The sequence below is a fragment of the Protopterus annectens genome, chromosome 14.part0 (assembly GCF_019279795.1).
Source record: "Protopterus annectens isolate FY-2018-M chromosome 14.part0, PAN1.0, whole genome shotgun sequence".
Taxonomy (NCBI): domain Eukaryota; kingdom Metazoa; phylum Chordata; order Ceratodontiformes; family Protopteridae; genus Protopterus; species Protopterus annectens.
This window is the reverse complement of record NC_056748.1, coordinates 220,132,029-220,159,590: the sequence shown is the minus strand read 5'-3', so window position 1 is coordinate 220,159,590 and position 27,562 is coordinate 220,132,029.

The window sequence follows — 27,562 nt, the reverse complement described above, 5'->3', positions numbered from 1 at the left end:
CTGCTATGTTAACAGGTATGTGGGTCAGAAACTTTGCATGAGCTTAATATTGCAGTTAACCCCTCTCCCAAAACCCCTGACACCCACATTAAACTATGTGCATCCTGACAAGCTGAATGCTACAGTATTCCAGTGGTGATCCAACTAAGCATACCTGGAGGCTCCTCTTGAGCGGAAATGGTTGTACCTACATCCATGCCATATGGGGTGATAGATGCCTGGAGCTGTCCTGTGTTTAAGGTTCACCAGGAATTCTTCAGTGACTGACAGAGGCTGTTCTGCTGCAAGCCCACCAGCAGTGACCTGATGATCCCTGGCCACGTCCACTGCATGTCTGAGCGCCAAGTTGATCATTTCAGTGGCACAGTGTTGCACCTGCTCATATGTGCAATTCTGGTGACCCACAGGATTAATGTTGTGCATCAGTTCATCCTACAAGGCTGTATGATCTTGCCTATTTGCCCTCCCTCTAGACAGCAGGACTTGGTGGTGGTGTCTCATGGCTTCAATAATGAGGTTGTTTTCTGCCTGAGTGAAAGGTGGACAGCATCTGGCCTGCATGATGTCTCCTGAAATACAACTAAATGAGAACACGTGTAAGGATCACATATGTGGGAGTATAGTATGTAGAGATACAGCAATAAAGGAAGCCTATTGTTATTTCCCACTTGAATTACACATCTTTAATCAACAGTGTGCCAAACATACAAAGGTTGTGAAGCAATTAGGATAGCAGTAATAGTGACCCACTGCTGTTTGTGACATGACAGATACTCATGTATGATCACACAACAAATACAGGAGTCAATTGTATAATGTGCCCCATAGTAGGGAAAAACACACCTATAACATTAGTATAAACAACAGCGCCAACCAAAGAGCAGGGTACTGCTACAACTGCTAACAAAGGAAGTATCCAGGAGACCTGGTTACCTAGTTAATACAGAGCATATTACCTTTGCTGTACTCTACACCCTTTGAGGGTGTAACACAGCTGGAGATCAATGCCATGTCATCAGTATAGTTCTAACAAAGGCTTACTGATGTAATCCCCCCATTCCCCTGAGTATCTTCAGACGTGCATCATGTTGAAAACAAAATGGTTACATTCCTGATGGAGTACAAAACTCCTCTTTTGAAAGATACAGGTTTATGAGTACTATGTGAATGAGTTAACCATACAAACTAACTGACATACACAATGGTTCCCCTAGCTCAGTGTTTGCCATTTTAAGATGGGTCTCATTAGCAGGTGATTGCCTCTGAACTAATCTGTGGGCCAGGAATACCACATGCAGCATACACGACTGATTTGCAGTATAATCAGCCAATCCCATGCAACTAGTCAACAATATATAAGGCCTCAGTGTGGATTTCATCCCCTTTTTCACATTTTTGGTTGAAATTACTGGGTAGGGATTATGCCAGCACAGAGAAAATGGTTATAACAGCTATTTGCTACATGTGTGTGCTACAGGCTGAAGTTGCTGTTGCTGCTGCAGGCAATAGGAATAGTTAGAGAGGCTGCAGAATGTACAGGTCAGGAACACTTAACAGTAACCATGTGACCTGTGGCAGCCTTAGTCTACAGCCAGAGCCTAATTGAGGGAACCCATCCTACTGGAAAGTAATGTATGTGTTTAAGGTAAGTATCTTAGCCAAAGGTATCATTAACAGAATAAAGGAAAACATATTTATTGAATCCTAGAACAAGGTGCAGCGGTACATTAACCATTATGTCAATCAGTCAGATAATGGCCAAGTCATGTGTAATGTCATGGTAGTCATCTGGAACGTGTGTGCTGGCAACCATTGCATCTAGCATGAGATTCATATATGTATGTAACCTGTGCTGCTGTGGTTGTCTGTAATATCACTAGCAAATCATTGTGGACTGCAGTGTACTATGACTTGGTCTCATTTTAATTACATACTTCAAAATCCTCTGGGAATTCATACTGATGCATGACCTGACATTCTATGCACATTCTAGTATTGCAGTAGGAATAGTTTAAATGTGGTCCTATCTGTAGGCCTTGGACTGCCATTATATAGAAGGAGGCATTCAACTATACTGCTTTGGGTGGATAAATGGGTGATGAGACAGTCATACATATCAGAATTTATACTGGTGATGTACAAATACATTTTTTTTAAATGCTAGACACAGTTGTATTTGAAACCCGAACCATGTGGACCAAAATTAACGTGTTCACAGCATTTAACAGAATGAGCTACTGAGTCACTGTTATAGCAGGTTTATTTGTACATGTTATACATATAATTGCACACTTGCCTGCTGTTACATACCTCACTAACATCTATTATGATGTGTATGGCTTTATAGTGATGTATTTCTCTACCAGAAACACTATTACACTCCTATTTTTCCATTACTTATGTATCAGGTGTACTTTTACATGTTGTAGATATAATTACATAGTTACCTGCTATGAGATACCTTGCATCTATTCTTATGTATTTCTCTACCAGAGTCCCGATTACACTCCTATTTTTCTATTAATCTCATAGCTGATTTTTGTGATGCAGCACGATGCACAGCTTGGCTTAACATGCTTAATGATGTAGTTACTATGTTTTGCTTAAAACATATGTGTTAATTAACACCTGTGTGGCTTGGCGGGTTTATGCACTGTTCTGCAGGTGCAATGGTTCTGGGTTCGAAACAGGGTGCTGGTGTATTTTTGAACATGATTACTATTTTTCCAATACATATATCAATGTATCACCATTTAACATAGCTTAGCAATGCTGTGCATCATGCTTCATCACGGAAAAATTCTTTAAAGAAAAAAATGGGGAGGTAGGACAGTGGTGAAATGGGGTGCAAGCAGGAGGAAAACATAGTGAAAGGCAAGTAGGTATGTGCAGGAAATATGTAGGAAAGAACCATAGCTATCCATTTCTTGTACAGCAACAACTGTGCACTTAACAAATTTTTTAGCTGAATTTGGCCATCACCTCCCAGGGGGTGAGGATAACATAAGTGTGTTGACAAGCCAATTGGACCAAATTAAGTATATCCAGTGGACACGTGTGAAATGGAGAGCTATGTATGGGACAATATTTTTTTTTGGGACAGGTGCCCATTTTTTTAAGGTGAGAGTGGAATGTTGAGGAAGGGAGACAGGCTTGTGCGGGGGAGGTAAGTTGGGAAGTGAGGAAGGTTTTGCAGACAGACAAGTCAGACATGACAGCAGACAGGGTTGGTGTGTGATACGAGGGGGATGTACACCTTGGTTGGGAGGGTGTGATGGAATCCCAGTCCCGTGGGCGTCAGTCACGGTAGCAGTGTGACTCAAATCTTCACCCATGGGCACTCCACTTTCAATGCTCCTGTGGAGGCAGTGGTTGATGCTGGTCCCTGGGGTGAGGCTGCCCTATCAAGATGGACAGCATGCTCTCCATTTGGTGTAGGCATGCACCAATAGTTTGCAGCAGCAGTCCATGCACCATGTCTGCTTGTTCATCATGGGTGAAATAGGCACCCCCTCCACTTCCACTTCCAGAGGGGGCACCACACCCAGCCTGTGGGGTTGGAACAACCTGATGGAGCAGGCAGTGCAGGGGCAGCAGAGGGAGCATCACCAAACTGCAGCCAAGATGTGCTGTGCCCCAGTGCCGCAGCCAGGGGAGCCAAGGTAGGTGGATCACCTGGAACCAGCCTACCTTGTTGTTCCATGGTAAATTACATATAAACATAATGTAAAAATAAATATAACCAAACAAATGTAATTAATAGCATAACATAAAAAATGAGTTATGGAAAGAAATAGAAAAGACTATACTGAGGAACACAACAATAACCACCATAAATGAACGTATTTTAACAGCAAAGCAATATTAAATTATACACAAGGCCAACATAATGGGTAATTATAAATAATATATTAATATGAAATTATAATGATAAATTAATAAATAAAAGAAGAGAAGGGGTGGGGTAAGACAAAAAAAGAACATAACTTTGCAGAAAATATAACTACACAGACTGCTACTACATAATTCTAGATATGTTAGATTTCACTTGAGAACACTGACTGCTTATATTGCATAGATGATGATGCATGTACACAGGTCTCAACTTGTTAGCATGGGACATTATGGGCCAAGCCATACCAAGTGATGGTACAAAGGCACATTAACATGGAACATTTTTACATAATATCCTTGTACACTAGAAGCAGGGTGTTCTGATAACAGATTGGCCATTAAATTGCATTCCAAGTAATGTCATATATCTGCAAATCAAAGGACCAGACATATGGGGCAGTAGTCATTATATTCTGCAAAAATCATGACATTTGAGAGGTATGTTCATGTACACTAATTACACTAGACAGCTGGTCATTTCTCAGTTGATTGCCATGGGATTAGAACTCACAAGCAGTGACTAGAGGAATACTGAGCACTTTATTTGAAAATAGTGAATTATCAGAGCACCATCTTCTTTAAAAATTTTATTGACTGATGTTGTATGAAATCATACATTTACAGAACACACATGCATAGCTATGTCTGGTACTGGATTGGAGCACACAAGCAGTGTCTACAGGAATACTGAATACTTTATTTGAAAAAAGTAATTATCAAAGCACCATCTCATTTTAGAGTTTATTGCTTAATGTCGCTTCATATCTGGCATTTACACACATGTATGGCTGTCTAGGACTTCTTTTAACTTAGCTATATACCCTGTTCATTTACTGAGTGCAGTCTACAACATATTTCAGATAAAATGAGCAGGACACGATCTTCAACCTTAATCTGGGTATTGCACTAAATTTATTTCTGACATTTGTTGGTGCATTATTTAGAAGTTCACATGTAACAGTTGTCTGGTGTCAGATTAGAACACACATGAAGTGAATACAGGAGTACTGAGCATATTATTTGAAAACATTACTTATCAAAGCACTATCATCTTTTAAAATGTATTGATTAATATTGCTTCAACTCTGGCATTTAGACATATGGATAGCTGTCTAGGACTTCTATTAACTTACCCATATACCCTGTTCATTTATTGAGTGCAACTTATAGCATATTTCAGACAATGAGCAGACCAGAACAGGGACTCTTAATCTGGGTAGACCACAACATTAACTGATGGTTGGAAGCTATGCTACTCAGTACTGCATGCTTACTTGCTTTACCACTTCAGATATGTACTGACACATTAATAAAGATGTACGGTGTCCCAGGTATTTTATACTGCAACATCTGTATTTACTTTCCTGTATTATTATGTTATGCATTAAGTTATTACTTTGATTTTCTTACTTACCACACACTTGCCTCATCTTTACCAAATGCCCAGCATGGGACCGTATGTTGCGTGCCCTCTGTTCTGCATCTGTGGTAAGAGAAGCAAACCATTATGCATACCAGGTTTGCACACATTCAGCTTGTATATTTATAAATTACTGGAAAACATACTTACATATCTGTGGGATGCACCCATCCCTAGTTTCTTGTACCCAGATGACTAAGGTTCCCCTCTTCCTGTGTTTTAGGTAGTCATAATGGTCATGACTCTGCTCACCAGTGTAGAGGATACCAGTAGCACTGGTGAGGTTCATAGCCAAATGATTCAAGGCCTCTGACTTGCACTCTGAGCTCTCGTAGTCACCCTGCAGCAGCCAGAGTCCATATCTCTCTACCACGAGTCCAATAAAAACCTTGGACTCCTGCACACCCCCCTTTTGCATCCTAAAACACTATCCCTATCCGACTCCAAAAGCTATATTCACAATGAAGGTCAGGCTCCAAGGAATGATGTGAAATTCCCACCTATTGGCCTTTATATAAGCTGCGTTCCCACCCTTGTACTTCATACTGTAATTTTCAAAAAGTATCGCATCACTTAGTATCACACAAACTAGAATAACCCATGTTAAAGCGAAGCTTAGCAATGTGCAAATTGGAAAAGACAATTGACCATGTTTAAGCACTGCTTAGCATCATGCAGCTTTTCTGTTTCTAAATGTAACAGTTATTTAATGTAAAGTCAACTAAATTTCAATCACCTGACAGAGTTTCACAGCACTATATATAAAAAGCATTACTAGCCAAGACTCAAACCCAGGACCTAGTATACTGTAGGTCATGAATCAACCTATATAGCCACTGGGATAGTGAAGGGATCCTGAATATCTTCAGATGTACTGGAAAGGTGCCTGTAAGCATAGCGCAGCTGCGCTGCTTGGGTTTGCACATTGCTAAGCACAGCAGACGTACAACAATTGAATGCTTCTGGTTTCTATAATTAGATGTCTAGAGGATGTTCAATGTTTAAGTATGCCATGCTATGTTTAGCTAAGCAACAAGCCACATCATGTAAACAAGCACATGTAAAAAATATGAACATTGAATGCATCTGGTTTCTATCATTAGATGTCTAGTGGATGTCTGATATATATGTATGCAAAGCTAAGCATAGCTAAGCAATGCACAGCATCACACAAACATGCACATAAAAATGTAATTTAATGACATCTTGTACACCTTTCAGCCAAGGTGTATGGGCCAAAAAGTGTGTGGCTGTGCTGTTAGTCTTACTTGGATTTAATATCCATGTTGCTGTGACCTCCCATGGTCATGCAACACAATTAATATGTATGGCACACTGACGAGGGGGAACCATGGCCCAGTATATGGATACATTCTATGTAGGCTCTACAAGGAGACTACACAGACTTTAGTGAATCCTGGGGGCTGGTTTTTCTACACTATGTATAAATCTTTATCTCATATACATATTTTAGAGATTTTCTCCCTGGGTCTCCAATGAACTCTTGTGCCAAGTCAGACTTTCCTGGTCAACATTACAATACAATAAATAAATAATTAACCTTGTTTGTTTGTAGGCACACAGGTGTGAAATATACCATGTTGGGCTACAACATTTTGTCTCGATTAGCATGGCTATGAGCTTCTTTTCTAGTGCAGGGTTTGATTCCCCCCTTTATTTGTCTTCTGTGTAACTCTGACCTAGTCACTTCACAAGGCAGTTCTCCTAGGCTGCTCTGAAATTGGAACACATGCATCCAGCTGGCTATCCCAAGCTGTTATCAAATGCATTGCATACTTGTCTTTTGAATTCCTGAGGGTAACTATTTGAAATGTTGGGACCCACTAGAGTGAGTCCCGAAATGAGGAGACTGAATAGCCGAAAGATCAAACTTGTATGTACCAAGTCCTACATGCCATTTCTCTGAATATTCACTTTTTCCAAGGTATGGTAATTTCAGAGTTGGTATATATAAGTTTAGGGGGGATTTTGCTTTCCCCTACTTGGGGTGCAGGGAAGCTTCTTCCCATACAAAATTGAAGTTTTAAGGAGAAGAGTGAATTTCAAGAATCACTATTCTCTGGGTTTTTGGTCTTTTTTTTTCGTTTTTTTGGCAGTCGGCATTTTGAATGCTGACATTTCAGTAGGGAGACATTCCTGAGTCCTTCACATAGACACTAATTAATGCTTCACTATATGCTGTTTGACTGAGTCCCAACATGTCGTGTAGTTTAATGGATTGCCAGATGTATTTTTAATAAATGTGAACTTCAAGGAAAGAGTTGTTTATTGTTGCTCATGACAAGTCTGTTTTCGATGTGAGACTGTTTATAGGTAAGTAGTAGGCTAGCTACTATTGTGGACCACTTTAAGACTAGCAAATTTCCCTTTCAAAGGTGAAAATCAAACTATGTACCTTGTGACTTTGAGGTAAACACATTAAACAGTATGTTACATTTTTGTGATCATTGCAGAAGTAAAAGAAAAAGTATAATTGATGTCATGTTTGAACAATATTTTATGGTAATTTAGAAGAGGCAGCCAAGTAATGAGATACAGGTATGGCTAGGGGGCAGTCCATTTCATTGCCTTGGGCCCTGTTTGGTCCTAAGCAGCCCTTTCTCCCCAATTCACCCAACATCTTGTTCATGTCTGCTGTGAGCTCATCTGAGCCTCCTGCTTTCCCTGACTTTATTTCCTTACAGCTATTCTTTTTTTTCTAGGGCAGTTTCTTCTTCCTCTTTCATTGAAGGGTTTATGTGAGGCAGTACAGCTTCTGTGGGGTTTTCTCCATTTAGAAGGTGGTAGAAATACGCCTTCAATCTGCCTTGAGGTGAGTCTTGGCATCCATATCAAGAACACATAATGTTTATGATCAGAGAGATGCTCGTATGATTTTGTAAAACTGGAGCTGTAAACTTGCAGTGCACTTTACATAGTAATTTTATATAAGTATCCTTGCTGTTAATTGTATTTCTTGTAATATGGCTTTAACTGTTGTGACCATTTATCAAGGCTTGTACAACATGTTCATGGGTGGGATTTGCAGGGAAGGGAAGGACCATTTCATGTGCTTAGCATGGAATAATCAGTTCTTGTGTGTGCAGCTTCATACCATTTCATATTAATTCCTTGCTTCTGCATTAATTAGCAGCAGCTAATTATGCCATTGAGTACCTGAAGTATTTGCTATGAATATTTCATAAATCATTAACTAGATTTCTGGCAATGTATTTTTTCTAAATGATGCCTCAAGGACACGCTATTAACTTAGAAACCCTAAACACTAAAGAGCAAAGATAAAATAGCAAAACTATTTAACAGAAACTAAGCTTTACAGTGGTATTATTTTCAAAATTGCAAAACATAATCCTAATGTGTTACATTTTGAATATAGAAATGTCATGTTTTTGCTCACATGTGGCAAAATATTTTCAAACTGTTATTTTAGAATAATCTTACCTGCTAGATCCATAATATCAGCAGCAAAATCATGCGGCTTTTGGTTGATGTCTTGCAAACACACCTCTCAACCTCTTAGAGCAAGAAATCTGGACAAGGTCATAAATAAAAGTGGGACAAAGGTCCAAAAATAGGGACAGTTTTTAAATATTGTCTTAAAAATATAGAAAGTTGATAGAATAACAGGTTTTGCCTTAGCATGAATTTTCTGAAGGGCATGCAGTCTGAAACTCAAATATCTGTCATTATTTTCTAATTAAATCTTTAATGATTTGCCACTAATTTGCCATAAAACACAATTTTATGAAAAATGGACCAAAAATATAAGGCAAAAACTTGGACATTCTGCAAAAATCTGTACAACTGAGAGGTATGCGCAAATCATTTTTGCATACTCTGTTTGGAATAATGACAGGTGTTCTACTGCTAATTCTGTGAGACATTTACCATGAAGTAGTTATATAGAAAAGCATGATCAGTGAACCTGGTATAGTTTCCCTATTTATCAAGTGCTGTGTAATCATGGAGTTTGTGTATTGATATATGATATATATATATATATATATATATATATCTGTATAATAGAGAGAGAGAGAGAGATGTGTGTATGTGTCTGTGTGTGTGTGTGTGTGTGCATTTGTGTTGGGGGAATATGGTTCTACCCATTCTACCTAAACATGGAAATATAAAAAGTATTGGTGTCAGGTTCACTGAAAGTGGATTTTACTGTAAACTCTTCATGTTAAGGGGAATTGCTTTAATGGGCCACAGATTCATCACATAGCCCTTTGTTTATATTATATTTGTAAAAATGCAGACATTTTGCTTATATTATAATAACATTCCAGTCTTACTCATTATCTTCAGACCAAAGTAACCAGACACAGACTATTGTAGAATATCTATTTCCATCTTCTTCTTGCTGGTTGTCAGTTTATAACATGCACTAACCTGTACCTTATAACATTTTAATTATCTGCATAACTACTGCTATAAACATTTTAGCATTTTAAGAAAGTTCACAAAACTGGTAAGCTGTAGGGGTTAAAGGTACCTACTGGCAAAGTCTTGCACTGGAAACATTGGTTTGTTGCTCAGATGATACAATTTCCCTTTATGACATGAACACAATTGCATGAGTTAAGTCCTACAGGACAAAAAGACAAAAAAAAAAAAGTGTGTGTTTTAGGTGACTTGAATGTGATAGTGGTGTGTGAGTGCCTGAGTGTACACAGCCAAGCTCAGTGCTAGCACTACATGTCTGTATGTTGGACAGCTGTAAGCAGTGCATGGTAGAGCTGTCAGTTCATCTCGGCCGCCGAACATGTGAACTAACCCTGCCAGGAGTTGCATTGGTACCTCCATGCCCAAGGTTCTATGCTGTGCTACCACCTGAGGGTGAGTTCCATCTGCTGGGAATGTGTCCTGTACGGGCCCACTCAGGACCACGAGTCCATGGCCTGCCACATCTTGGTGTGGACAGCACACTCCCCTCTGGAGTGCTGGATGTACTGCCACTATGGAAGCATGATTGTGCACGGCCGCATTAACTCTCTTCAGATGTAGTTCCTGACCTACATCCATGAGGCTGATGCTCAACTTCAACTAGACATTCCATCACAGACTATGTGCTTTCCAAGACAGGTAGTGTGCAATCTCTCTCAGACCAATGTCTTTCCACTGTGTTGGTGAACCGATCCAGGGTATCAACAATCTAGTGAAGACGGTCACGGATGTTAGACTTTGGTGCATCAATAATGCTGAGCATTCATCTGGAGGTCTTTCTGAATGTGTCTGTGCCTCCATGATGGTCCTGAACATACGCTGAGTGACACAAGATAAGACACCTGCAACAAATGATGGCGGGACAATAGGCCTCCTACAAGCACCCCTATCAATCTGCCTGTGTGGAAACTTGCCAACTGTTGGCTCTGGCCAGTGTCTACTGTCACTGCAGCCACAGTAGCCACACTTCCTTTTTCAATGTTCCCACCTTCCAACAGTTTAATATTTGTGGCCTCAGGGGACTGTGTATGCATAGGCATACTGACTGTGTATGGTGATAATGAGGACAGACAAGGGATGTAAACCTCTGTGACAGATTCAGCCCCTGAAACCCCAGCTGAACCTCACTTTGCCCACCATCATCATCAGGATCTGAAAAGACACTGACATCAGGTTGTGAGGGGGATAAAGAGCAACCTATCAGGTCACCTGTGATACAAAGGGAAAAACATTACATTAATGCCTGCACTACTATACTCTGCAGTACTGTGTAGCAATATATGTTAAGCTGTATACACTGCTTTCACTACTACACACTTGTATAACCCATACTCTCAAACAGTAGGACATGAGGACATTATTTTCTAACACACATCTGTAATCATTTGGAAATAAATGTTCTATAAACAGGAATCTCATGAGAAAAACATAAATGATGTACACTGTTGACATTCTGCAAAACTCTGCACAGTTGATTATGACAGTCTGTAATGACCTGACAATACTGTCAAATCAATCACTGTGGTCAAATCTACAAGATATATGTTCATAGATTCATAGGTAGGTACTAGGCTGTTGGCCCAAGGGCCTGTGCAATCCTAGCCAACAAGGTTCCCTGGCTTTCACCACCCAAGAAGGTTATTTTCCTGTACCCCTGTCGAGCAGAGCCACAGAAGTGATCCCCAGGGTGAACTTCCTATTTCCCATCCACTCATCAAGATTTTTCTTGTAGAGTGATAATGAGGAACTCTACTTGACATAGATAGGTAGCTTGTTCCAGAGTATGGGAAGTCTCTGAGACAGGAATCTATCCCTCCAGCATGTTCTGTTTATTGTGGTGACAAGGTTTAGGCCCCTGGAGTGTGCAACTCAGAGGGATTGGGATTTCTTTAGGTCTGGAATGTCCAACAGACATAGCTTTGTATGTTAGGCAGAGATCACCTCGGAGTAGGCGATATGCTACAGAGTACAGCTGGAGTTTTTTGAGACGGTCAGCATAGGGCATCTGTTTGAGTACCATAATCCTCTTTGTGAGGTATTTTTGTGGCCTTTCTAGCTGTTGCAGATGTCTTGTGAGGTTCATTCCTAAAGGGGCATTGTACTCAATAATGCATCTAATGAGGGCCAAGTAGAGGGGAACAATGACCTCTTTTCTCCTGGATGAGAACCCTTTCATAATGAGGTGTGTACGTAGAAGGAATTCCTAACTACTGTGGTGATGTAATTGTCAAAGGAACGACTACTGTCCATCTGAGTCCCAAGGTCTCTTATCCCACCTTTGGCATTAAGTGGACTGCTGCCTATGTGGTAGTTCATGGGTACCGAGTTTTTGCCAAAGGGGATGACAATGAACTTTTTGGCATTGAGCTTGAGGCCATGGCTCTGACACCAGGCATCAGTTTCAGTGAGGCCTTTCTATAGATGTCTACGTCGTTCGGGGACTCGACTGTGGCACCTAATTTGCAATTGTCTGTGAACTTCGTCAGCCAGAGGCCTTCTGTGTTAGCCTGTACTTCTGAGAAGTAGATACTGAACAGGAGAGGACCCAGGACTGAACCCTGTGGTACTCCAGTTGTCACAGGTTTGAAGTCAGATTTGGAGTCTGCAACTTTTACATTGTGGGTTCTGTCAGTGAGCCAGTTGGCAACCCATCTTATGACGTATAGATTTATAACCAGTTTAGTGAGTTTATCTATGATTCCAGAGTGGGGGATGGTGTTGAAAGCCTTGGCAAGGTCAAGATAGGCTGTGTGAAGTGACTTACTCTTGTCTACGGCTTTGGTGACTGTTTCAAAGAAGTCAATCAGGTTCAGGAGGCATGATCTGCCCTTCACAAACCCGAACTGGGTGGGGTCCAGAGTTTGGAGATAAACAATGTCTTTGTTTATGAGTTCCATGATGATACATTCCATGGCCTTGCAGACCAGGCTTATCAGGCTAATAGGGCAGTAGTTCTTGGGGTCCGTGGTGGCTCCCCCTTTGTGGAGTGGTATAACAGTTGTTGTGGGCCATTCAGTGGGCACAAAGCCTGATGTGAGGCTGTGACTGAACATGGGGCTTAGGTGGGGAGCCAGTTCATTCTGAAGTTCATGTAGAACGCAGCCTGGGATGTTGTCCAGTTCCATGGATGCTCTGTTCTTGGCTTTGGAGTGCTCAGTTTTTACCTGCTCAGTTGTGATTGCAGGGGAACTGCATTATTCTGATATGGATATGGGCCCTTTAGTGGTGAAGGGGGGTAAAGTTGGCACTGAAACTATCAGCCAGGATGTTGGCGATATCAGTTGGTTCTGTAATTTTTGTTCCATAGTGCTGTAACTCAGAGCAGATCTGGGTGTTGCAACTGAGATTATTGAGGATAGCTATAGAATGCTTTGTGGTGGTCCTTAGAGTCAGTGGCAATCTTGTTTTCATAGCTGGTTTTGGAGGACTTTATGAAGGATCTCAGCTTCTTACTGAGGCTAAATAGGGAGCTCCACCACTCATGGGATTTTACTCTCATGCAACAGTTTCTTCCTTCTGTTGTAGAGTTTGTTTACAACAGGGGACCACCAGATTGGCTTCCTTTTTTTGGAGGATAGCATCTTGGTTCTGCTAGGTATAGCCCAATCCATGCACTCATGTAAGTGCATATAGAGTGCATTTGTATAAGTTTAGCAGTCTTAACTGTATTATCCATCTGCATGTGTGTTGTGAAGTTTGCCACTTCTGTCTTAAGAAGCATAAAGATGGCTTTGGAGACATTTTTTACAGTGGTTTCCTTAATGGGGGTGGGGGCGGGATGTGGATATCTGTGGTGATTAGCTTATGGTCGGATCTGACCAAAGAGGAGTTTACTTCACGTGTGGAACACCAGTCCGTCATGTTGCTAATGACCAGGTCTAGGATATTATCGCCTCTGGTAGGGTGTGGATAAGTTGATCCAAGGCATTGGAGTTAATGAATTCAAGAAAGCATTGAGTGATGGAGTTGGTACATGAGTAGCTTTCCCAGTTAATGGTGGGGTAGTTGAAATCGCCCATTATTAGGGTGTTTGGTTGAACCCTAATATTTTCCAGTATATCAAGAAAAGAAGAGTTGGAATTCTGGGGCATGGTGCGGGATCTCTTGCAAGCTACAATATGGATTGCAGTTTTGCCCACAGTTAGTTGCACTTGGGTAATTTCAGATGCATTATGTTGGGCAACTAGCCTGGAGGTGTGGATATCCTTAATAAATATGGACACAGCTCCACCCTTGGTGTTCCGGTCTTGGTTAGATGGCCGAAAGGTATGGTATGAGTTATATCCTGGTAATGCAGGGGTGCTGTCTGGAGCCTTGAACCAGGTTTCAGTCACTGCACAAATATCAATGTTCTCCATTTTAAGGAGCACCTCGAGTGATTGCATTTTGAGGTTTAGACTTCTAGCTTTGAGTAGCATTACCCTCAGATTTTGCTTGCCTGTATCTGTTACAGTGGTGGGCTTGTCGTTTGAACCTTGCCTAAAAAAGGCACTATAGGGGAAGCAAAAACATTAGCTAGTATCCGGAATCAAAGGGTCGACAGGTGCAGGTCATCTCTAGCAAAGCATCATGGCCTGTCAACCATGTTGTCCCAGGCAGACAGATACTGGATCCCCTTGAAATGACAGCGGAAGCTTAGCCAGTTGTTGAAGTCAATCATTTTGTCCTTGTTCTGCAGTATTATTTTGGGTGAAGGTAGGATGCTACTCAGGGCTAGGGTCATACCTGCCTGGATTACAAGATCGGAGAGCTCCTCCATGTCTCTTTTCATGTAGTCCAGGGAGGTACATCTCAGGTCATTCACACCAACATGGACAATGACTGAGTCATATTTCTACTTGTTGTGGAGTGACCCGAGTGTGTGGGTTATGTGGTAAATCCTGGCACTTGACAGGCAGCTAACAGTAACCTTCTCCTTGTCTATTCTGGTGAGTTAAACATAAGTGTGCCTGAGTATAGAGTCACCTACGACTAATGTGTTAGACACGTTGTTTTGCCTTATGGGTTGTGGTTGAGTTGCACAATGGGTCTGTGTGTTATGTGTCTTTTGTGTTGTGTTGAGGGTGGAGGTTGCTTGCATTTCTATTTAGGAGGTCTCTGTAGCTTGGGCAGATTCTTATTGAGAGCCTCCAAGGATGTTTTTGTGTATCTATGTGTGGGTTTTGGTGGTGTAGGTATAGTGGGACTATGTGGTGAGTGTGGTGTGGTGTGAGTGTTTACATTCTCCTCTTGACTGAGAAGTTCAGTGTTGGGTTGAGAGAGCTTTGCCTCCAGTTTGGCAAGTTAAATGCATCTCTCACAGGTTGTAGTGTTGGGTGGCAGGAGGAGAGGGTTGTCAGTGTACATGAGGCAATTGCTACATTGCCTAGATTCATTGGGTAGACAGGAGGGAACACCGGGAGCTGTCCCCTGGATAATCACTATTTTCCTCTAGACAGTGAGGGAAGTAAGTACTAGAGCTGTTTTCCTCGAAGTAACTTGAGGAGATAACTGCAAACACTGTTAACCACTAGGAAGTGAGAGAGGTTTAGTGCTTCAGTAATTTGTAGCTTATTTAGTGCTTACAACAGATCTGAACCAGTGCTGAGCACAGAAAAGCAGATACAAGTGCTAAAATTAAGAAACTGGCAATTTCTAAGGTAAAAACTGAAGAGAAGACTGTATAGCACTGGGAATAGTTTAACCCTAGCTAAGCAGCACTGAGCGATGCGCAACACCGCAAAAACATGGGTTTTTAAACAGAAAGATGAAAGGGATAGAAATAGCCCAAAATGGCCAATAAAACTACAGTTTCTGAGCTGTAACAACTCCTGTAATAATAGATAAACTGTGTACAGCCAGAAAATATCATACAGTTGGCAATCATGCAGACAGTACATCAATCCAGCCAACAGGCCTGTGCTGACACTTGAGTGAATACAATGAACTAAATCTAAATCTCTGACAAAACAGTTTTGTGTTTACCAGCAGCAAGATCATGGCCTCTTCCTATTCCTGATGGTTCTGGAAAAATGTGAGAGATGTGTAATGTACACAGCAGCACATGTGACAGTATAATGGTGCTAATACTTCAAAATATCTCACATTTACATTAGCTGCTATGTTAACAGGTATGTGGGTCAGAAACTTTGCATGAGCTTAATATTGCAGTTAACCCCTCTCCCAAAACCCTGACACCCACATTAAACTATGTGCATCCTGACAAGCTGAATGCTACAGTATTCCAGTGGTGATCCAACTAAGCATACCTGGAGGCTCCTCTTGAGCGGAAATGGTTGTACCTACATCCATGCCATATGGGGTGATAGATGCCTGGAGCTGTCCTGTGTTTAAGGTTCACCAGGAATTCTTCAGTGACTGACAGAGGCTGTTCTGCTGCAAGCCCACCAGCAGTGACCTGATGATCCCTGGCCACGTCCACTGCATGTCTGAGCGCCAAGTTGATCATTTCAGTGGCACAGTGTTGCACCTGCTCATATGTGCAATTCTGGTGACCCACAGGATTAATGTTGTGCATCAGTTCATCCTACAAGGCTGTATGATCTTGCCTATTTGCCCTCCCTCTAGACAGCAGGACTTGGTGGTGGTGTCTCATGGCTTCAATAATGAGGTTGTTTTCTGCCTGAGTGAAAGGTGGACAGCATCTGGCCTGCATGATGTCTCCTGAAATACAACTAAATGAGAACACGTGTAAGGATCACATATGTGGGAGTATAGTATGTAGAGATACAGCAATAAAGGAAGCCTATTGTTATTTCCCACTTGAATTACACATCTTTAATCAACAGTGTGCCAAACATACAAAGGTTGTGAAGCAATTAGGATAGCAGTAATAGTGACCCACTGCTGTTTGTGACATGACAGATACTCATGTATGATCACACAACAAATACAGGAGTCAATTGTATAATGTGCCCCATAGTAGGGAAAAACACACCTATAACATTAGTATAAACAACAGCGCCAACCAAAGAGCAGGGTACTGCTACAACTGCTAACAAAGGAAGTATCCAGGAGACCTGGTTACCTAGTTAATACAGAGCATATTACCTTTGCTGTACTCTACACCCTTTGAGGGTGTAACACAGCTGGAGATCAATGCCATGTCATCAGTATAGTTCTAACAAAGGCTTACTGATGTAATCCCCCCATTCCCCTGAGTATCTTCAGACGTGCATCATGTTGAAAACAAAATGGTTACATTCCTGATGGAGTACAAAACTCCTCTTTTGAAAGATACAGGTTTATGAGTACTATGTGAATGAGTTAACCATACAAACTAACTGACATACACAATGGTTCCCCTAGCTCAGTGTTTGCCATTTTAAGATGGGTCTCATTAGCAGGTGATTGCCTCTGAACTAATCTGTGGGCCAGGAATACCACATGCAGCATACACGACTGATTTGCAGTATAATCAGCCAATCCCATGCAACTAGTCAACAATATATAAGGCCTCAGTGTGGATTTCATCCCTTTTTCACATTTTTGGTTGAAATTACTGGGTAGGGATTATGCCAGCACAGAGAAAATGGTTATAACAGCTATTTGCTACATGTGTGTGCTACAGGCTGAAGTTGCTGTTGCTGCTGCAGGCAATAGGAATAGTTAGAGAGGCTGCAGAATGTACAGGTCAGGAACACTTAACAGTAACCATGTGACCTGTGGCAGCCTTAGTCTACAGCCAGAGCCTAATTGAGGGAACCCATCCTACTGGAAAGTAATGTATGTGTTTAAGGTAAGTATCTTAGCCAAAGGTATCATTAACAGAATAAAGGAAAACATATTTATTGAATCCTAGAACAAGGTGCAGCGGTACATTAACCATTATGTCAATCAGTCAGATAATGGCCAAGTCATGTGTAATGTCATGGTAGTCATCTGGAACGTGTGTGCTGGCAACCATTGCATCTAGCATGAGATTCATATATGTATGTAACCTGTGCTGCTGTGGTTGTCTGTAATATCACTAGCAAATCATTGTGGACTGCAGTGTACTATGACTTGGTCTCATTTTAATTACATACTTCAAAATCCTCTGGGAATTCATACTGATGCATGACCTGACATTCTATGCACATTCTAGTATTGCAGTAGGAATAGTTTAAATGTGGTCCTATCTGTAGGCCTTGGACTGCCATTATATAGAAGGAGGCATTCAACTATACTGCTTTGGGTGGATAAATGGGTGATGAGACAGTCATACATATCAGAATTTATACTGGTGATGTACAAATACATTTTTTTTAAATGCTAGACACAGTTGTATTTGAAACCCGAACCATGTGGACCAAAATTAACGTGTTCACAGCATTTAACAGAATGAGCTACTGAGTCACTGTTATAGCAGGTTTATTTGTACATGTTATACATATAATTGCACACTTGCCTGCTGTTACATACCTCACTAACATCTATTATGATGTGTATGGCTTTATAGTGATGTATTTCTCTACCAGAAACACTATTACACTCCTATTTTTCCATTACTTATGTATCAGGTGTACTTTTACATGTTGTAGATATAATTACATAGTTACCTGCTATGAGATACCTTGCATCTATTCTTATGTATTTCTCTACCAGAGTCCCGATTACACTCCTATTTTTCTATTAATCTCATAGCTGATTTTTGTGATGCAGCACGATGCACAGCTTGGCTTAACATGCTTAATGATGTAGTTACTATGTTTTGCTTAAAACATATGTGTTAATTAACACCTGTGTGGCTTGGCGGGTTTATGCACTGTTCTGCAGGTGCAATGGTTCTGGGTTCGAAACAGGGTGCTGGTGTATTTTTGAACATGATTACTATTTTTCCAATACATATATCAATGTATCACCATTTAACATAGCTTAGCAATGCTGTGCATCATGCTTCATCACGGAAAAATTCTTTAAAGAAAAAAATGGGGAGGTAGGACAGTGGTGAAATGGGGTGCAAGCAGGAGGAAAAACATAGTGAAAGGCAAGTAGGTATGTGCAGGAAATATGTAGGAAAGAACCATAGCTATCCATTTCTTGTACAGCAACAACTGTGCACTTAACAAATTTTTTAGCTGAATTTGGCCATCACCTCCCAGGGGGTGAGGATAACATAAGTGTGTTGACAAGCCAATTGGACCAAATTAAGTATATCCAGTGGACACGTGTGAAATGGAGAGCTATGTATGGGACAATATTTTTTTTTGGGACAGGTGCCCATTTTTTTAAGGTGAGAGTGGAATGTTGAGGAAGGGAGACAGGCTTGTGCGGGGGAGGTAAGTTGGGAAGTGAGGAAGGTTTTGCAGACAGACAAGTCAGACATGACAGCAGACAGGGTTGGTGTGTGATACGAGGGGGATGTACACCTTGGTTGGGAGGGTGTGATGGAATCCCAGTCCCGTGGGCGTCAGTCACGGTAGCAGTGTGACTCAAATCTTCACCCATGGGCACTCCACTTTCAATGCTCCTGTGGAGGCAGTGGTTGATGCTGGTCCCTGGGGTGAGGCTGCCCTATCAAGATGGACAGCATGCTCTCCATTTGGTGTAGGCATGCACCAATAGTTTGCAGCAGCAGTCCATGCACCATGTCTGCTTGTTCATCATGGGTGAAATAGGCACCCCCTCCACTTCCACTTCCAGAGGGGGCACCACACCCAGCCTGTGGGGTTGGAACAACCTGATGGAGCAGGCAGTGCAGGGGCAGCAGAGGGAGCATCACCAAACTGCAGCCAAGATGTGCTGTGCCCCAGTGCCGCAGCCAGGGGAGCCAAGGTAGGTGGATCACCTGGAACCAGCCTACCTTGTTGTTCCATGGTAAATTACATATAAACATAATGTAAAAATAAATATAACCAAACAAATGTAATTAATAGCATAACATAAAAAATGAGTTATGGAAAGAAATAGAAAAGACTATACTGAGGAACACAACAATAACCACCATAAATGAACGTATTTTAACAGCAAAGCAATATTAAATTATACACAAGGCCAACATAATGGGTAATTATAAATAATATATTAATATGAAATTATAATGATAAATTAATAAATAAAAGAAGAGAAGGGGTGGGGTAAGACAAAAAAAGAACATAACTTTGCAGAAAATATAACTACACAGACTGCTACTACATAATTCTAGATATGTTAGATTTCACTTGAGAACACTGACTGCTTATATTGCATAGATGATGATGCATGTACACAGGTCTCAACTTGTTAGCATGGGACATTATGGGCCAAGCCATACCAAGTGATGGTACAAAGGCATATTAACATGGAACATTTTTACATAATATCCTTGTACACTAGAAGCAGGGTGTTCTGATAACAGATTGGCCATTAAATTGCATTCCAAGTAATGTCATATATCTGCAAATCAAAGGACCAGACATATGGGGCAGTAGTCATTATATTCTGCAAAAATCATGACATTTGAGAGGTATGTTCATGTACACTAATTACACTAGACAGCTGGTCATTTCTCAGTTGATTGCCATGGGATTAGAACTCACAAGCAGTGACTAGAGGAATACTGAGCACTTTATTTGAAAATAGTGAATTATCAGAGCACCATCTTCTTTAAAAATTTTATTGACTGATGTTGTATGAAATCATACATTTACAGAACACACATGCATAGCTATGTCTGGTACTGGATTGGAGCACACAAGCAGTGTCTACAGGAATACTGAATACTTTATTTGAAAAAGTAATTATCAAAGCACCATCTCATTTTAGAGTTTATTGCTTAATGTCGCTTCATATCTGGCATTTACACACATGTATGGCTGTCTAGGACTTCTTTTAACTTAGCTATATACCCTGTTCATTTACTGAGTGCAGTCTACAACATATTTCAGATAAAATGAGCAGGACACGATCTTCAACCTTAATCTGGGTATTGCACTAAATTTATTTCTGACATTTGTTGGTGCATTATTTAGAAGTTCACATGTAACAGTTGTCTGGTGTCAGATTAGAACACACATGAAGTGAATACAGGAGTACTGAGCATATTATTTGCAAACATTACTTATCAAAGCACTATCATCTTTTAAAATGTATTGATTAATATTGCTTCAACTCTGGCATTTAGACATATGGATAGCTGTCTAGGACTTCTATTAACTTACCCATATACCCTGTTCATTTATTGAGTGCAACTTATAGCATATTTCAGACAATGAGCAGACCAGAACAGGGACTCTTAATCTGGGTAGACCACAACATTAACTGATGGTTGGAAGCTATGCTACTCAGTACTGCATGCTTACTTGCTTTACCACTTCAGATATGTACTGACACATTAATAAAGATGTACGGTGTCCCAGGTATTTTATACTGCAACATCTGTATTTACTTTCCTGTATTATTATGTTATGCATTAAGTTATTACTTTGATTTTCTTACTTACCACACACTTGCCTCATCTTTACCAAATGCCCAGCATGGGACCGTATGTTGCGTGCCCTCTGTTCTGCATCTGTGGTAAGAGAAGCAAACCATTATGCATACCAGGTTTGCACACATTCAGCTTGTATATTTATAAATTACTGGAAAACATACTTACATATCTGTGGGATGCACCCATCCCTAGTTTCTTGTACCCAGATGACTAAGGTTCCCCTCTTCCTGTGTTTTAGGTAGTCATAATGGTCATGACTCTGCTCACCAGTGTAGAGGATACCAGTAGCACTGGTGAGGTTCATAGCCAAATGATTCAAGGCCTCTGACTTGCACTCTGAGCTCTCGTAGTCACCCTGCAGCAGCCAGAGTCCATATCTCTCTACCACGAGTCCAATAAAAACCTTGGACTCCTGCACACCCCCTTTGCATCCTAAAACACTATCCCTATCCGACTCCAAAAGCTATATTCACAATGAAGGTCAGGCTCCAAGGAATGATGTGAAATTCCCACCTATTGGCCTTTATATAAGCTGCGTTCCCACCCTTGTACTTCATACTGTAATTTTCAAAAAGTATCGCATCACTTAGTATCACACAAACTAGAATAACCCATGTTAAAGCGAAGCTTAGCAATGTGCAAATTGGAAAAGACAATTGACCATGTTTAAGCACTGCTTAGCATCATGCAGCTTTTCTGTTTCTAAATGTAACAGTTATTTAATGTAAAGTCAACTAAATTTCAATCACCTGACAGAGTTTCACAGCACTATATATAAAAAGCATTACTAGCCAAGACTCAAACCCAGGACCTAGTATACTGTAGGTCATGAATCAACCTATATAGCCACTGGGATAGTGAAGGGATCCTGAATATCTTCAGATGTACTGGAAAGGTGCCTGTAAGCATAGCGCAGCTGCGCTGCTTGGGTTTGCACATTGCTAAGCACAGCAGACGTACAACAATTGAATGCTTCTGGTTTCTATAATTAGATGTCTAGAGGATGTTCAATGTTTAAGTATGCCATGCTATGTTTAGCTAAGCAACAAGCCACATCATGTAAACAAGCACATGTAAAAAATATGAACATTGAATGCATCTGGTTTCTATCATTAGATGTCTAGTGGATGTCTGATATATATGTATGCAAAGCTAAGCATAGCTAAGCAATGCACAGCATCACACAAACATGCACATAAAAATGTAATTTAATGACATCTTGTACACCTTTCAGCCAAGGTGTATGGGCCAAAAAGTGTGTGGCTGTGCTGTTAGTCTTACTTGGATTTAATATCCATGTTGCTGTGACCTCCCATGGTCATGCAACACAATTAATATGTATGGCACACTGACGAGGGGGAACCATGGCCCAGTATATGGATACATTCTATGTAGGCTCTACAAGGAGACTACACAGACTTTAGTGAATCCTGGGGGCTGGTTTTTCTACACTATGTATAAATCTTTATCTCATATACATATTTTAGAGATTTTCTCCCTGGGTCTCCAATGAACTCTTGTGCCAAGTCAGACTTTCCTGGTCAACATTACAATACAATAAATAAATAATTAACCTTGTTTGTTTGTAGGCACACAGGTGTGAAATATACCATGTTGGGCTACAACATTTTGTCTCGATTAGCATGGCTATGAGCTTCTTTTCTAGTGCAGGGTTTGATTCCCCCCTTTATTTGTCTTCTGTGCAACTCTGACCTAGTCACTTCACAAGGCAGTTCTCCTAGGCTGCTCTGAAATTGGAACACATGCATCCAGCTGGCTATCCCAAGCTGTTATCAAATGCATTGCATACTTGTCTTTTGAATTCCTGAGGGTAACTATTTGAAATGTTGGGACCCACTAGAGTGAGTCCCAAAATGAGGAGACTGAATAGCCGAAAGATCAAACTTGTATGTACCAAGTCCTACATGCCATTTCTCTGAATATTCACTTTTTCCAAGGTATGGTAATTTCAGAGTTGGTATATATAAGTTTAGGGGGGATTTTGCTTTCCCCTACTTGGGGGGGGGTGCAGGGAAGCTTCTTCCCATACAAAATTGAAGTTTTAAGGAGAAGAGTGAATTTCAAGAATCACTATTCTCTGGGTTTTTGGTCTTTTTTTTTCGTTTTTTTGGCAGTCGGCATTTTGAATGCTGACATTTCAGTAGGGAGACATTCCTGAGTCCTTCACATAGACACTAATTAATGCTTCACTATATGCTGTTTGACTGAGTCCCAACATGTCGTGTAGTTTAATGGATTGCCAGATGTATTTTTAATAAATGTGAACTTCAAGGAAAGAGTTGTTTATTGTTGCTCATGACAAGTCTGTTTTCGATGTGAGACTGTTTATAGGTAAGTAGTAGGCTAGCTACTATTGTGGACCACTTTAAGACTAGCAAATTTCCCTTTCAAAGGTGAAAATCAAACTATGTACCTTGTGACTTTGAGGTAAACACATTAAACAGTATGTTACATTTTTGTGATCATTGCAGAAGTAAAAGAAAAAGTATAATTGATGTCATGTTTGAACAATATTTTATGGTAATTTAGAAGAGGCAGCCAAGTAATGAGATACAGGTATGGCTAGGGGGCAGTCCATTTCATTGCCTTGGGCCCTGTTTGGTCCTAAGCAGCCCTCCCCAATTCACCCAACATCTTGTTCATGTCTGCTGTGAGCTCATCTGAGCCTCCTGCTTTCCCTGACTTTATTTCCTTACAGCTATTCTTTTTTTTCTAGGGCAGTTTCTTCTTCCTCTTTCATTGAAGGGTTTATGTGAGGCAGTACAGCTTCTGTGGGGTTTTCTCCATTTAGAAGGTGGTAGAAATACGCCTTCAATCTGCCTTGAGGTGAGTCTTGGCATCCATATCAAGAACACATAATGTTTATGATCAGAGAGATGCTCGTATGATTTTGTAAAACTGGAGCTGTAAACTTGCAGTGCACTTTACATAGTAATTTTATATAAGTATCCTTGCTGTTAATTGTATTTCTTGTAATATGGCTTTAACTGTTGTGACCATTTATCAAGGCTTGTACAACATGTTCATGGGTGGGATTTGCAGGGAAGGGAAGGACCATTTCATGTGCTTAGCATGGAATAATCAGTTCTTGTGTGTGCAGCTTCATACCATTTCATATTAATTCCTTGGGCTTCTGCATTAATTAGCAGCAGCTAATTATGCCATTGAGTACCTGAAGTATTTGCTATGAATATTTCATAAATCATTAACTAGATTTCTGGCAATGTATTTTTTCTAAATGATGCCTCAAGGACACGCTATTAACTTAGAAACCCTAAACACTAAAGAGCAAAGATAAAATAGCAAAACTATTTAACAGAAACTAAGCTTTACAGTGGTATTATTTTCAAAATTGCAAAACATAATCCTAATGTGTTACATTTTGAATATAGAAATGTCATGTTTTTGCTCACATGTGGCAAAATATTTTCAAACTGTTATTTTAGAATAATCTTACCTGCTAGATCCATAATATCAGCAGCAAAATCATGCGGCTTTTGGTTGATGTCTTGCAAACACACCTCTCAACCTCTTAGAGCAAGAAATCTGGACAAGGTCATAAATAAAAGTGGGACAAAGGTCCAAAAATAGGGACAGTTTTTAAATATTGTCTTAAAAATATAGAAAGTTGATAGAATAACAGGTTTTGCCTTAGCATGAATTTTCTGAAGGGCATGCAGTCTGAAACTCAAATATCTGTCATTATTTTCTAATTAAATCTTTAATGATTTGCCACTAATTTGCCATAAAAACACAATTTTATGAAAAATGGACCAAAAATATAAGGCAAAAACTTGGACATTCTGCAAAAATCTGTACAACTGAGAGGTATGCGCAAATCATTTTTGCATACTCTGTTTGGAATAATGACAGGTGTTCTACTGCTAATTCTGTGAGACATTTACCATGAAGTAGTTGTATAGAAAAGCATGATCAGTGAACCTGGTATAGTTTCCCTATTTATCAAGTGCTGTGTAATCATGGAGTTTGTGTATTGATATATGATATATATATATATATATATATATCTGTATAATAGAGAGAGAGAGAGAGATGTGTGTATGTGTCTGTGTGTGTGTGTGTGTGTGTGTGCATTTGTGTTGGGGGAATATGGTTCTACCCATTCTACCTAAACATGGAAATATAAAAAGTATTGGTGTCAGGTTCACTGAAAGTGGATTTTACTGTAAACTCTTCATGTTAAGGGGAATTGCTTTAATGGGCCACAGATTCATCACAAAGCCCTTTGTTTATATTATATTTGTAAAAATGCAGACATTTTGCTTATATTATAATAACATTCCAGTCTTACTCATTATCTTCAGACCAAAGTAACCAGACACAGACTATTGTAGAATATCTATTTCCATCTTCTTCTTGCTGGTTGTCAGTTTATAACATGCACTAACCTGTACCTTATAACAGTTTAATTATCTGCATAACTACTGCTATAAACATTTTAGCATTTTAAGAAAGTTCACAAAACTGGTAAGCTGTAGGGGTTAAAGGTACCTACTGGCAAAGTCTTGCACTGGAAACATTGGTTTGTTGCTCAGATGATACAATTTCCCTTTATGACATGAACACAATTGCATGAGTTAAGTCCTACAGGACAAAAAGACAAAAAAAAAAAAGATGTAAACATCACACATCACTGGTGTAGTATAATGCAATAGTTATGACATATCTGTGTCACTTCTAAGTTTTACAGTTTCCTTACTGTCTACAGTTTTTTTTTCTGTAAGATATGTTAGTAAGTTCATTATTGCTAAACTGAGCTTGAACTAAAATGGAATGGAATATTTGCAGATATGACTGTAGAAACCTATTATACTGCATAAATATCTACTTCCCTGGATTGTGTCCTTGTAGTGGGGGGTGGGGATTGTATGCCCCTGTAGTCTTTGAGGTAATGTTGTAATGAATCTTTATGCTTCTGGTATGGTCACCATTGATAAATTGTTGGGGAGGGGGGTGGAAAAATAGATTCAACATTTGGACTGAGCCATGGATCTTGTCTAGGGATGGTGGTCAATGGTAAGTGCCTGATAACAAGGTAGCCCATGTAGCCCACTTTGGACCAGTCAGAGAAGCTGTGTGGGCTCTCTGTAGCTTAATCTCAAGTAAGTGTAAGGGTGTGGAGTTAGATAAGATGCTAGTTGTGTAACAAGCCTGGCTAACTCTAATCATGAATGTGAATAATCTAGTAATTTAGCTACTGTTAATTTTTGCAATTTTCTAAGATGTTTAATTTTGCATTATAGAAAGAATGCTATTCAGTATGAATAAACTATTTAATACAAGATTGGTGGCATTTTTTTCACTGGCTTTGTGGTCTGGTGTGTACTTTTAATTTTCCCCTGATTGAAATCGGGGTAACTTTAACTTGTGAACTTATCTATTCATGTTTGCCTAAGTATTCTTTGTAACTTGTGAACTTGTCTATTCATGTTTGCCCATGTATTCTTTGTAAATACCATATCTGTAAATATATCTTCATTGTTTTTATTGTATCTGTTTACCTTGTAGCATTTCTCCGTGGGCCTCAGCTGAAAATGGGCATGAATCCAGTTGGGCTATCCCTGTCAACAAATGTAAAATAAAAAATAAAAAATAATTGAGTGCCAGGAATCAGGGTGGTTGGGTTGGTCTACTGTAACACCTTGAAATGTAAAAGCTCTTAGTACAAAAGCATATGCCACATTGTGTAAAACTACTGCGATGAATGCACATATGGTGTAAATGCATGGACTCGAGACAATTTTGTGCAGTTACAGTTAGCAAAACACAGCCCCCCTTTACTTTATTATTCACGTGAGGCATCTCTAACTTGTACATGTAATACAAAATAAAAATATAAATAAATCTCACTAATTTTCTAAGATGATGTAACCTTGCAGCAAAAAAAAAGCATTATAGTTTGAGTCTACATGTATTAGTAGACAATTTAACAAGCAAAAACCACTCTAAAACAATCTTGAGCAAGTGTGAAACAAAAACTACTCTAAAACAAAGTCTTGAGCAACTGTGAAACAACAAGGACAAATTGAGCAGTTAAAAGTAAGCTCAGAGGGACAGATGAGGATGGAGTAAAAAACTGGTAATTGAAAACGGATTCTGAGCTATCAGATGTTATCTAATCCTGAATCATGTCAATTTGGTGGAAGCAAACAGATTCAGTGAACGCAGAATGTTTTTTCAAACTACATTCCGCAAACATCGGAAGAAATTTCTTTTGTGTGGGGGGTAAGCCTCTCTGCACACCCCCACATCCACCCCCTGGACTTATACATACCAACTTGGAGGTCACACAACAGTGGAGAAAAAAGCAAAGTCCATTGTCAGTGAAAGTAGTTTTGGTGAACAAT